Here is a 12,874-nt window from a genome sequence, read left to right on the forward strand (position 1 = left end):
ACAGACGCATATACACACACACTCAGACACCCTCGTGCGCGCACTCACACAAACACACTCTCAGACCCCCTCGCGCATGCACACACAGACTCTCAGACCCCTCGCGCGCACGTGCACTCACACTCTCAGACCCCCTCGCGCGCACGCGCACTCATACACACACTCTCAGACCGCCTCGCGCGCGTGCGCACGCACACACACACACTCTCAGACACCATCGCGCGCCTGCACACACACACACACTCTCAGACCCCCTCGCGCGTGCACGCACGCACACACACACTCTCAGACACCCTCGCGGCAACACACGCACACACACACACTCTCAGACCCCCTCTCGCGCGCACACACACATTCTAAGACCCCCTCGCGCGCACACACGCACATACACACACACTCTCAGAACCCCTCGCGCGCACGCACACACACACTCTCAGACACCCTCGCGCGCACACACGCACACACACACACTCTCAGACCCCCTCGCGCGCATGCACGTAAACACACTCTCAGACCCCCTCGCGCGCACGCACGCACACACACACACTCTCAGACACCCTCGCGCGCACGCACACACACACACACTCTCAGACCCCCTCGCGCATGCACGCACGCACACACACACTCTCAGACACCCTCGCGGCAACACACGCACGCACACACACACTCAGACCCCCTCGCGCACACGCACACACAAACACTCTCAGACCCCCTCGCGCACACACACACACTCTCAGAACCCCTCGCGCGCACACACGCACATACACACACACTCAGACACCCTCGTGCGCGCACTCACACAAACACACTCTCAGACCCCCTCGCGCATGCACACACAGACTCTCAGACCCCTCGCGCGCACGTGCACTCACACTCTCAGACCCCCTCGCGCGCACGCGCACTCATACACACACTCTCAGACCGCCTCGCGCGCGTGCGCACGCACACACACACACTCTCATACACCCTCGCGCGCATGCACACACACACACACTCTCAGACCCCCTCGCGCGTGCACGCACGCACACACACACTCTCAGACACCCTCGCGGCAACACACGCACAGACACACACTCTCAGACCCCCTCTCGCGCGCACACACACATTCAAAACCCCCTCGAGCGCACACACGCACATACACACACACTCTCAGAACCCCTCGTGCGCACGCACACACACACACTCTCAGACACCCTCGCGCGCACACACGCACACACACACACTCTCAGACCCACTCGCGCGCACGCACGTAAACACGCTCTCAGACCCCCTCGCGCGCACGCACGCACACACACACACTCTCAGACACCCTCGCGCGCACGCACACACACACACACTCTCAGACCCTCTCGTGCATGCACGCACACACACACACACTCTCAGACACCCTCGCGGCAACACACGCACGCACACACACTCTCAGACCCCCTCGCGCACATGCACACACAGACACTCTCATACCCCCTCGCGCGCACACACACACATTCTAAGACCCCCTCGCGTGCACACATGCACATACACACACACTATCAGAACACCTCGCGCGCACGCACACACACACACTCTCAGACACCCTCGCAAGCACACACGCACACACACACAGTCTCAGACCCGCTCGCGCGCACGCACACACACACACTCTCAGACCCACTCGCGCGCACGCACGTAAACACACTCTCAGACCCCCTCGCGCGCAAGCACGCACACACACTCTCAGACACCCTCGCGCGCAAGCACGCACGCACACTCTCAGACGCCCTCGCGCGCACGCACGCACGCACACTCTCAGACCCCCTCGCGCGCACACACGCATGCACACTCTCAGACTCCCTCGCACGCACACACGCACACGCACTCTCAGGCCCCCTCGCGCGCGCACGCACGCACACACACTCTCAGACCCCCTCGCGCGCACGCACGCACACACACTCTCAGACCCACTCGCGCGCATGCACGCACACACCCTCTCAGACCCCCTCGCGCGCACGCACGCACACACACTCTCAGTCCCCCTCGCGCGCACGCACGCACACACACACACTCTCAGACCCCCTCGCGCACACGCACGCACACACACACACTCTCAGACCCCCTCGCGCATGCACTCACACACTCTCAGACCCCTCGCGCGCACGCGCACTCACACACACACACACTCTCAGACACCCTCGCGCGCACACACGCACACACACACACACTCAGACCCCCTCGCGCACACGCACACACAAACACTCTCAGACCCCCTCGCGTGCACACACACACTCTCAGACCCCCTCGCGCGCACACATGCACATACACACACACTCAGACACCCTCGTGCGCGCACACACACACACACTCTCAGACCCCCTCGCGCGAATGCACACACACACTCTCAGACCCCTCGCGCGCACGTGCACTCACACTCTCAGACCCCCTCGCGTGCATGCGCACTCACACACACACTCTCAGACCGCCTCGCGCGCGTGCGCACACACACACACACTCTCAGACACCCTCGCGCACACGCACACACACACACACTCTCAGACCCCCTCGCGCGTGCACGCACGCACACACACACTCTCAGACACCCTCGCGGCAACACACGCACACACACACTCTCAGACCCCCTCTCGCGCGCACACACACATTCTAAGACCCCCTCGCGCGCACACATGCACATACACACACACTCTCAGAACCCCTCACGCGCACGCACACACACACACTCTCAGACACCCTCACGCGCACACGCACACACACACAGTCTCAGACCCGCTCGCGCGCACGCACACACACACACTCTCAGACTTCCTCGCGCGCACGCACGTAAACACACTCTCAGACCCCCTCGCGCGCACGCACGCACACACACACACTCTCAGACACCCTCGCGCGCACGCACGCACACACACACTCTCAGACCCCCTCGCGCGTGCACGCACGCACACACACACTCTCAGACACCCTCGCGGCAACACACGCACGCACACACACTCTCAGACCCCCTCGCGCACATGCACACACAAACACTCTCAGACCCCCTCGCGCGCACACACACACATTCTAAGACCCCCTAGCGCGCACACATGCACATACACACACACTCTCAGAACCCCTCGGGCGCACGCACACACACACACTCTCAGACACCCTCGCAAGCACGCACGCACACACACACAGTCTCAGACCCGCTCGCGCGCATGCACACACACACACTCTCAGACCCACTCGCGCGCACGCACGTAAACACACTCTCAGACCCCCTCGCGCGCAAGCACGCACACACACTCTTAGACCCTCTCGCGCGCAAGCCCGCACACACACTCTCAGACCCCCTCGCGCTCACGCACGCACACTCTCAGACCCCCTCACGCGCACACACGCACGCACACTCTCAGACCCCCTCGCGCGCACGCACGTAAACACACTCTCAGACCCCCTCGCGCACACACACACACTCTCAGACTCCCTTGCGCGCACACACACACATACACACACACTCAGACACCCTCGTGCGCGCACTCACACAAACACACTCTCAGACCCCCTCGCGCATGCACACACAGACTCTCAGACCCCTCGCGCGCACGTGCACTCACACTCTCAGACCCCCTCGCGCGCACGCGCACTGATACACACACTCTCAGACCGCCACGCGCGCGTGCGCACGCACACACACACACTCTCAGACCCCCTTGCGCGTGCACGCACGCACACACACACTCTCAGACACCCTCGCGGCAACACACGCACACACACACACTCTCAGACCCCCTCTCGTGCGCACACACACATTCTAAGACCCCCTCACGCGCACACACGCACATACACACACACTCTCAGAACCCCTCGCGCGCACGCACACACACACACTCTCAGACACCCTCGCGCGCACACACGCATACACACACACTCTCAGACCCCCTCGCGCGCACGCACGTAAACACAATCTCAGACCCCCTCGCGCGCACGCACGCACACACACACACTCTCAGACACCCTCGCGCGCACGCACACACACACACACTCTCAGACCCCCTCGCGCGTGCACGCACGCACACACACACTCTCAGACACCCTCGCGGCAACACACACACGCACACACACACTCAGACACCCTCGCGCACACGCACACACAAACACTCTCAGACCCCCTCGCGCACACACACACACTCTCAGACCACCTCGCGCGCACATACGCACATACACACACACTCAGACACCCTCGTGCGCGCACTCACACAAACACACTCTCAGACCCCCTCGCGCATGCACACACAGACTCTCAGACCCCTCGCGCGCACGTGCACTCACACTCTCAGACCCCCTCGCGCGCACGCGCACTCATACACACACTCTCAGACCGCCTCGCGCGCGTGCGCACGCACACACACACACTCTCAGACACCCTCGCGCGCATGCACACACACACACACTCTCAGACCCCCTCGCGCGTGCACGCACGCACACACACACTCTCAGACACCCTCGCGGCAACACACGCACACACACACACTCTCAGACCCCCTCTCGCGCGCACACACACATTCAAAACCCCCTCGCGCGCACACACGCACATACACACACACTCTCAGAACCCCTCGTGCGCACGCACACACACACACTCTCAGACACCCTCGCGCGCACACACGCACACACACACACTCTCAGACCCCCTCGCGCGCACGCACGTAAACACACTCTCAGACCCCCTCGCGCGCACGCACGCACACACACACACTCTCAGACACCCTCGCGCGCACGCACACACACACACACTCTCAGACCCCCTCGCGCGTGCACGCAGACACACACACACTCTCAGACATCCTCGCGGCAACACACGCACGCACACACACACTCTCAGACCCCCTCGCGCACATGCACACACAAACACTCTCATACCCCCTCGCGCGCACACACACACATTCTAAGACCCCCTCGCGTGCACACATGCACATACACACACACTATCAGAACACCTCGCACGAACGCACACACACACACTCTCAGACACCCTCGCAAGCACACACGCACACACACACAGTCTCAGACCCGCTCGCGCGCACGCACACACACACACTCTCAGACCCACTCGCGCGCACGCACGTAAACACACTCTCAGACCCCCTCGCGCGCAAGCACGCACACACACTCTCAGACCCCCTCGCACGCACGCACGCATGCACACTCTCAGACTCCCTCGCACGCACACACGCACACGCACTCTCAGGCCCCCTCGCGCGCGCACGCACACACACACACTCTCAGACCCCCTCGCGCGCACGCACGCACACACACTCTCAGACCCACTCGCGCGCATGCACGCACACACACTCTCAGACCCCTGCGCACGCACGCACGCACACACACTCCCAGACCCCCTCGCGCGTACACACGCACACACACACACTCTCAGACCCCCTCGCGCACACGCACACACACACACACACTCTCAGACCCCCTCGCGCATACACACACACACTCTCAGACCCCTCGCGCGCACGCACACGCACACACACACACACTCTCAGACACCCTCGCGCGCACACACGCACACACACACACACTCAGACCCCCTCGCGCACACGCACACACAAACACTCTCAGACCCCCTCGCGTGCACACACACACTCTCAGACTCCCTCGCGCGCACACATGCACATACACACACACTCAGACACCCTCGTGCGCGCACACACACACACACACTCTCAGACCCCCTCGCGCGAATGCACACACACACTCTCAGACCCCCTCGCGCGCACGCGCACTCACACAAACACACTCTCAGACCCCCTCGCGCATGCACACACACACTCTCAGACCCCTCGCGCGCACGTGCACTCACACTCTCAGACCCCCTCGCGCGCACGCGCACTCACACAAACACACTCTCAGACCCCCTCGCGCATGCACACACACACACACTCTCAGACCCCCTCGCGCGCGCACGCACGCACACACACACTCTCAGACACCCTCGCGGCAACACACGCACTCACACACACTCTCAGACCCCCTCTCGCGCGCACACACACATTCAAAACCCCCTCGCGCGCACACACGCACATACACACACACTCTCAGAACCCCTCGTGCGCACGCACACACACACACTCTCAGACACCCTCGCGCGCACACACGCACACACACACTCTCTCAGGCCCCCTCGCGCGCACGCACACAAACACTCTCAGACCTCTCGCGCGCACACGCACTCAAACTCTCAGATCCCCTCGCGCGCACGCACACACACACACACTCTCAGACCCCCTCGTGCGTGCACGCACACACACACACACTCTCAGACACCCTCGCGGCAACACACGCACGCACACACACTCTCAGACCCCCTCGCGCACATGCACACACAAACACTCTCATACCCCCTCGCGCGCACACACACACATTCTAAGACCCCCTCGCGTGCACACATGCACATACACACACACTATCAGAACACCTCGCGCGCACGCACACACACACACTCTCAGACACCCTCGCAAGCACACACGCACACACACACAGTCTCAGACCCGCTCGCGCGCACGCACACACACACACTCTCAGACCCACTCGCGCGCACGCACGTAAACACACTCTCAGACCCCCTCGCGCGCAAGCACGCACACACACTCTCAGACCCCCTCGCACGCACGCACGCATGCACACTCTCAGACTCCCTCGCACGCACACACGCACACGCACTCTCAGGCCCCCTCGCGCGCGCACGCACGCACACACACTCTCAGACCCCCTCGCGCGCACGCACGCACACACACTCTCAGACCCCCTCGCGCGCACGCACGCACACACACTCTCAGACCCCCTCGCGCGCACGCACGCACACACACTCTCAGAACCCCTCGCGCGCACGCACGCACACACACACACTCTCAGACCCCCTCGCGCACACGCACGCACACACACACACTCTCAGACCCCCTCGCGCATGCACTCACACACTCTCAGACCCCTCGCGCGCACGCGCACTCACACACACACACACTCTCAGACACCCTCGCGCGCACACACGCACACACACACACACTCAGATCCCCTCGCGCACACGCACACACAAACACTCTCAGACCCCCTCGCGTGCACACACACACTCTCAGACTCCCTCGCGCGCACACATGCACATACACACACACTCAGACACCCTCGTGCGCGCACACACACACACACACTCTCAGACCCCCTCGCGCGCACGCACACACACACTCTCAGACCCCCTCGCGCGCACGCGCACTCACACACACACACTCTCAGACCCCCTCGCGCGCACATACACACACACACTCTCAGACCCCTCGCGCGCACGCGCACTCACACTCTCAGAACCCCTCGCGTGCACGCGCACTCACACACACACTCTCAGACCCCCTCGCGCGCGTGCGCACACACACACACTCTCAGACACCCTCGCGCACACGCACACACACACACACTCTCAGACCCCCTCGCGCGTGCACGCACGCACACACACACTCTCAGACACCCTCGCGGCAACACACGCACACACACACACTCTCAGACCCCCTCTCGCGCGCACACACACATTCTAAGACCCCCTCACGCGCACACATGCACATACACACACATTCTCAGACCCCCACGCGCGCATGCACACACACACTCTCAGACACCCTCACGTGCATGCACCCACACACACACACTCTCAGACCCCCTCGCGCGCACGCACACACACACACTCTCAGACCCCCTCGCGCGCACTCACGCACACACACTCTCAGACCCCCTTGCACGCACGTACGCATACACACTCTCAGACGCCCGCGCGCGCACGCATGCACACACACACTCTCAGACCCCCTCGCGCGTGCACGCACGCACACACACACTCTCAGACACCCTCGCGGCAACACACGCACGCACACACACTCTCAGACCCCCTCGCGCACATGCACACACAAACACTCTCAGACCCCCTCGCGCGCACACACACACATTCTAAGACCCCCTCGCGCGCACACATGCACATACACACACACTCTCAGAACCCCTCGGGCGCACGCACACACACACACTCTCAGACACCCTCGCTAGCACACACGCACACACACACAGTCTCAGACCCGCTCGCGCGCACGCACACACACACACTCTCAGACCCACTCGCGCGCACGCACGTAAACACACTCTCAGACCCCCCTCGCGCGCAAGCACGCACACACACTCTCAGACCCTCTCGCGCGCAAGCCCGCACACACACTCTCAGACCCCCTCGCGCGCACGCACGCACACTCTCAGACCCCCTCACGCGCACACACGCACGCACACTCTCAGACCCCCTCGCGCGCACGCACGTAAACACACTCTCAGACCCGCTCGCGCACACACACACACTCTCAGACACCCTCGCGCGCACACACGCACATACACACACACTCAGACACCCTCGTGCGCGCACTCACACAAACACACTCTCAGACCCCCTCGCGCATGCACACACAGACTCTCAGACCCCTCGCGCGCACGTGCACTCACACTCTCAGACCCCCTCGCGCGCACGCGCACTCATACACACACTCTCAGACCGCCTCACGCGCGTGCGCACGCACACACACACACTCTCAGACCCCCTCGCGCGTGCACGCACGCACACACACACTCTCAGACACCCTCGCGGCAACACACGCACACACACACACTCTCAGACCCCCTCCCGCGCGCACACACACATTCTAAGACCCCCTCGCGTGCACGCACGCACATACACACACACTCTCAGAACCCCTCGCGCGCACGCACACACACACACTCTCAGACACCCTCGCGCGCACACACGCACACACACACACTCTCAGACACCCTCGCAAGCACACACGCACACACACACAGTCTCAGACCCGCTCGCGCGCACGCACACACACACACTCTCAGACCCACTCGCGCGCACGCACGTAAACACACTCTCAGACCCCCTCGCGCGCAAGCCCGCACACACACTCTCAGACCCCCTCGCGCGCACGCACGCACACTCTCAGACCCCCTCACGCGCACACACGCACGCACACTCTCAGACCCCCTCGCGCGCACTCACGTAAACACACTCTCAGACCCGCTCGCGCACACACACACACTCTCAGACTCCCTCGCGCGCACACACGCACATACACACACACTCAGACACCCTCGTGCGCGCACTCACACAAACACACTCTCAGACCCCCTCGCGCATGCACACACAGACTCTCAGACCCCTCGCGCGCACGTGCACTCACACTCTCAGACCCCCTCGCGCGCACGCGCACTCATACACACACTCTCAGACCGCCTCGCGCGCGTGCGCACGCACACACACACACTCTCAGACCCCCTCGCGCGTGCACGCACGCACACACACACTCTCAGACACCCTCGCGGCAACACACGCACACACACACACTCTCAGACCCCCTCCCGCGCGCACACACACATTCTAAGACCCCCTCGCGCGCACGCACGCACATACACACACACTCTCAGAACCCCTCGCGCGCACGCACACACACACACTCTCAGACACCCTCGCGCGCACACACGCACACACACACACTCTCAGACCCCCTCGCGCGCACGCACGTAAACACACTCTCAGACCCCCTCGCGCGCGCACACGCACACACACACACTCTCAGACACCCTCGTGTGCACGCACACACACACACACTCTCAGACCCCCTCGCGCGTGCGCGCACGCACACACACACTCTCAGACACCCTCGCGGCAACACACGCACGCACACACACACTCAGACCCCCTCGCGCACACGCACACACAAACACTCTCAGACCCACTCGCGCACACACACACACTCTCAGACCCCCTCGCGCACACACACGCACATACACACACACTCAGACACCCTCGTGCGCGCACTCACACAAACACACTCTCAGACCCCCTCGCGCATGCACACACAGACTCTCAGACCCCTCGCGCGCACGTGCACTCACACTCTCAGACCCCCCGCGCGCACGCGCACTCATACACACACTCTCAGACCGCCTCACGCGCGTGCGCACGCACACACACACACTCTCAGACACCCTCGCGCGCATGCACACACACACACACTCTCAGACCCCCTCGCGCGTGCACGCACGCACACACACACTCTCAGACACCCTCGCGGCAACACACGCACACACACACACTCTCAGACCCCCTCTCGCGCGCACACACACATTCTAAGACCCCCTCGCGCGCACACACGCACATACACACACACTCTCAGAACCCCTCGCGCGCACGCACACACACACACTCTCAGACACCCTCGCGCGCACACACGCACACACACACACTCTCAGACCCCCTCGCGCGCACGCACGTAAACACACTCTCAGACCCCCTCGCGCGCACGCACGCACACACACACACTCTCAGACACCCTCGCGCGCACGCACACACACACACACTCTCAGACCCCCTCGCGCATGCACGCACGCACACACTCACTCTCAGACCCCCTCGCGCACATGCACACACAAACACTCTCATACCCCCTCGCGCGCACACACACACATTCTAAGACCCCCTCGCGTGCACACATGCACATACACACACACTATCAGAACACCTCGCGCGCACGCACACACACACACTCTCAGACACCCTCGCAAGCACACACGCACACACACACACAGTCTCAGACCCGCTCGCGCGCACGCACACACACACACTCTCAGACCCACTCGCGCGCACGCACGTAAACACACTCTCAGACCCCCTCGCGCGCAAGCACGCACACACACTCTCAGACCCCCTCGCGCGCAAGCACGCACGCACACTCTCAGACCCCCTCGCGCGCACGCACGCACACTCTCAGACCCCCTCGCGCACACACACGCACGCACACTCTCAGACTCCCTCGCACGCACACACACACACACTCTCAGACACCCTCGCAAGCACACACGCACACACACACAGTCTCAGACCCGCTCGCGCGCACGCACACACACACACTCTCAGACCCACTCGCGCGCAAGCCCGCACACACACTCTCAGACCCCCTCGCGCGCTCGCACGCACACTCTCAGACCCCCTCACGCGCACACACGCACGCACACTCTCAGACTCCCTCGCGCGCACGCACGCACGCACACTCTCAGACCCCCTCGCGCGCACGCACGCACACACACTCTCAGACCCCCTCGCGCGCACGCACGCACACACACTCTCAGACCTCCTCGCGCGAACGCACGCACACACACTCTCAGACGCCCTCGCGCGCACGCATTCACACAAACACTCAGACCCCCTCGCGCGCACGCACGCACACAAACTCTTAGACCCCCTCGCGCGCACGCACGCACACACACAGACTCTCAGACCCGCTCGCGCGCACGTACGCACACACACTCTCAGACCCCCACACGCGCACGCACGCACGCACGCACACACACTCTCAGACCTCCTCGCGCGAACGCACGCACACACACTCTCAGACGCCCTCGCGCGCATGCATGCACACAAACTCTCAGACTCCCTCGCACGCACACACGCACACGCACTCTCAGGCCCCCTCGCGCGCGCACGCACGCACACACACTCTCAGACCCCCTCGCGCGCACGCACGCACACACACTCTCAGACCCACTCGTGCGCATGCACGCACACACCCTCTCAGACCCCCTCGCGCGCACGCACGCACACACACTCTCAGTCCCCCTCGCGCGCACGCACGCACACACACACACTCTCAGACCCCCTCGCGCACACGCACGCACACACACACACTCTCAGACCCCCTCGCGCATGCACTCACACACTCTCAGACCCCTCGCGCGCACGCGCACTCACACACACACACACTCTCAGACACCCTCGCGCGCACACACGCACACACACACACTCAGACCCCCTCGCGCACACGCACACACAAACACTCTCAGACCCCCTCGCGTGCACACACACACTCTCAGACTCCCTCGCGCGCACACATGCACATACACACACACTCAGACACCCTCGTGCGCGCACACACACACACACACTCTCAGACCCCCTCGCGCGAATGCACACACACACTCTCAGACCCCCTCGCGCGCACGCGCACTCACACAAACACACTCTCAGACCCCCTCGCGCATGCACACACACACAGACTCTCAGACCCCCTCGCGCGTGCACGCACGCACACACACACTCTCAGACACCCTCGCGGCAACACACGCACTCACACACACTCTCAGACCCCCTCTCACGCGCACACACACATTCAAAACCCCCTCGCGCGCACACACGCACATACACACACACTCTCAGAACCCCTCGTGCGCACGCACACACACACACTCTCAGACACCCTCGCGCGCACACACGCACACACACACACTCTCAGACCCCCTCGCGCGCACGCACGTAAACACGCTCTCAGACCCCCTCGCGCGCACGCACGCACACACACACACTCTCAGACACCCTCGCGCGCACGCACACACACACACACTCTCAGACCCCCTCGTGCGTGCACGCACACACACACACACTCTCAGACACCCTCGCGGCAACACACGCACGCACACACACTCTCAGACCCCCTCGCGCACATGCACACACAAACACTCTCATACCCCCTCGCGCGCACACACACACATTCTAAGACCCCCTCGCGTGCACACATGCACATACACACACACTATCAGAACACCTCGCGCGCACGCACACACACACACTCTCAGACACCCTCGCAAGCACACACGCACACACACACAGTCTCAGACCCGCTCGCGCGCACGCACACACACACACTCTCAGACCCACTCGCGCGCACGCACGTAAACACACTCTCAGACCCCCTCGCGCGCAAGCACGCACACACACTCTCAGACCCCCTCGCACGCACGCACGCATGCACACTCTCAGACT

The sequence above is a fragment of the Carcharodon carcharias genome, chromosome 7 (genome assembly GCF_017639515.1).
Source record: "Carcharodon carcharias isolate sCarCar2 chromosome 7, sCarCar2.pri, whole genome shotgun sequence".
Classification (NCBI taxonomy): Eukaryota; Metazoa; Chordata; class Chondrichthyes; order Lamniformes; family Lamnidae; genus Carcharodon; species Carcharodon carcharias.